Source organism: Rhipicephalus microplus, chromosome 1 (assembly GCF_043290135.1).
Source record: "Rhipicephalus microplus isolate Deutch F79 chromosome 1, USDA_Rmic, whole genome shotgun sequence".
NCBI lineage: Eukaryota > Metazoa > Arthropoda > Arachnida > Ixodida > Ixodidae > Rhipicephalus > Rhipicephalus microplus.
The window spans coordinates 207,363,355-207,366,358 of NC_134700.1; the positions used below are offsets into that span (position 1 = coordinate 207,363,355).

Consider the following 3,004-nt stretch of genomic DNA (forward strand, 5'->3'; position numbering starts at 1 on the left):
GCAATAAACGATGCAAACCTTACTTGATTGACGTTTTTTTTTTTTTTTGTCAGTCGAGGCCAACTAGGTCACCTAGCGATAATTACAGACGCGAAGCGCGATTTAGCAACGAAAAAGAAAATACCAGAGGAAGCGAGCAGCGCCAACCACCCCACCTGCGAAAAAAAAAACGCGTCCGTTTATTGATTATGATAGTACTACCCGCGCCATCTGGCCTCGCGGTATAGCAGTTCAGTACGCCGCCGCAACGTAGTTGCATGTTATTGAACAGACCACAGGTACAGTTTCCATTCTCTAAAACTGGTAGGTATTTAGCAGTATTAAGTATCCGGAATTTTTCTTTCGATACAATATTAGGGGGATAGCGCGAACGCAGTCTCCCACTACCAAAAATTGCATGCCCCATCTGCCCCAGTTTGGGGTAGTGGCAGGGGTCAGCACGAGCGCAGTGCAATGCCCGCGCCTCTCCCTGGGGGCACCGCCTAGTGTTTACAAAAAGTTTATTCTCTCCTGGGACGCAACAAAGCTAAGGGACAAGCGTCTGTATAACAGGCACAATAACAAACAAACGACAAAGCACAACATACATTACACATTTAAACAAGTGTCCAAGTCCGTAGGATGTCCATCGTTCCTAGTACTAATAACTATACATACACTACATAAATGCACTAATCACAATATGGACAATGTACATGATGATATATGTGCAGAATTTACAATACTTGGTGAAGATGTTAGAAAATATGTACAACAGGTATCAATATTCATAAAAGTTACATAACTTACAGCGTTAGAATGAAGTGCATATATAGAAGAGCTCACACCAATATGGTACATACACAAACACATAGAATAGTAAACACATTCTGATTACATGCACCAATCAGACATTAACAGGTGACCTGGCTATAGGAACCAGGCCAAGTGGAAGACTAATCGAACGCGTCTGTCAACTACGGACAGAAAGCGGCACGACCATTGTCGCAGAAATTCTTCCTCCCCAAGGAAGAACAATTCCTCCGACAGAAACGATAAGAGTTCACAGTAGAGGCGTTCCAGAATCGGAAAAAGAGCACGACGACGATGACCTGCCGCAACAGCTTCGCACCTATTACGCCATAAACAAAAGGCTCCCGCAGCTATTAGATGGCGTGCAAAGCGACTACGCGAGCAGCGACCAGATGTTACAAAGCGATTAACACCTAGGCCACGAAAACTAGCGTTAACTGACTTCCAAAACACCTTTGCGATGACACATTGCTTCAGCATATGCTGGTTAGACTCCTGTAACGGGCAGTTAGGACAAGTGGAAGATGGGACCATGCGCCACCTCTCCAATCTGTCCCGTGTTGGGAGTACTCCCCATCCAAGACGCCACATAAAGTCACGGAGGTGACCAGGCAAAAACGATGCCGTTATCGCGCTCCACGAGACATGTCTCGATCGTGCTAGACGGGCTGGAGGAACCAGAGGAAGCAGAAGAGCCGCCGTTGTATCTACGATGCGGCTTTCAAGAATGTCCACATCGGGACAAACCTGCTGCGCGTGTCGATAAAATGCTACTGCCGTTGAGTAAAATGCAGGCACGTTAAGTGTTTGCGGTGCAGAATTAAGCCGTGCATCAGGTAGTAAATAGCGTAGTTTGGTGCCCAAGAAATAACAGGCAAGATGACGCGCGGGGCACTGATCACCATGCAACAACCGAAGTAAGAATCGTAGGGCAAGCAGCCGGCAGCGAACAGAGACGAATGGGAATGCGAATCCACCGCAGTTTCTCGGTTGCCCAAGAGCTGCTCGGCAAACCAGCTCTGTTCCACCCGACCAGAAAAAGGAGCCTATGAGGGATTGCAACGACCTGGTGATTCGTAATGGGGGCTGTAAGACGTGAGATATGTACCATGCACGGCCGCAAAACACCGTCTGTGCTAAATACCTTCTTTCGAGCATCGGTAGATCATACTCTTGTGCTTCCCGGACGTGTCGTTTTACATCTTCGACTACTGAATTCCACAAGGAGCCTGATATGCCGTAGGAAGTATAATCATGCCCCAGAATACGAATAGAGTAACTTTTCTGAAGACCGAAAAAGGAACTTAGACATGCGTCTGGGGATCCAATGAATAAATATCGACATTTGGAAAAATTTAAAGCGGCACCTGAAATCATGCCATACGTCGTAAAAAGTCGTAGGCTACGGGATAAACTGTCCTCATTCTTCAAATACAACGTGATGTCTTCAGCAAATGCTGTCACTGTCACGGTACCACTACCTGGAAGAGGAAGGCCTCTAACGTAAGGGTCAGCGATTAGCGATTGAAGGAATGGTTCGAGGCTGAGTACAAAAAGTGCAGGGGATAAAGGACACCCCTGGCGAACACCACGGGTAACCGGAAATGGCGCACTCTCTAAACCATCAAGAAACAACGTGCTGCGTATATTTCGGTATGCGTTTCTGAGAAGCTCAACGAAGTTTTGTGAGAAGCCAAATGCTGCCATTACGCTAAATATAAAGCTATGTTCGAGGCGATCGAATGCCTTTTCTTGGTCAAGTGAAACCAAGAGTCCCTGAGCTGATCTTGTTAACGTGTACGCAACTATATCGCGCGTAACAAAGGAAAGACTGTGGATTTCTCTTCCAGGAATAGAGCACGCCTGATGATGACCTATTAAGGAGGGCATCAAGCTTCTCAAACGCCGAGTGATAATTGCCGCGAAAGTTTTATAATCAACGTTGAGGAGCGTTATTGGTCGCCACTCCTCTGGGCGAACTGACGATGGGTCATGTTTAGGTATTAAAACAATTCGACTATCGCGAAAGCTATCAGGAAAATCAAAGTTCTCGAAACAGCGGCTAATAACAGAGGTGAAAAGAGCACCAATGTCGTCCCAAAACGTTAAATAAAACTCAACAGGCAACCCATCGGGCCCGGGGGCCGAGCCCCGCTTCATGGAAGACAGTGCCTCTTTCACTTCGTCAGCTGACGGACTTGTGCACAGTTGT

At 46.8% G+C, this 3,004-nt stretch overlaps 1 pseudogene; it reads right to left on the reverse strand.

Annotated features, from left to right (window-relative positions):
- Positions 1–355: 355 nt before the first annotated feature.
- LOC119160197 (U1 spliceosomal RNA) lies at positions 356–489 on the reverse strand (annotated as a pseudogene).
- Between the last annotated feature and the right edge of the window lie 2,515 nt (positions 490–3,004).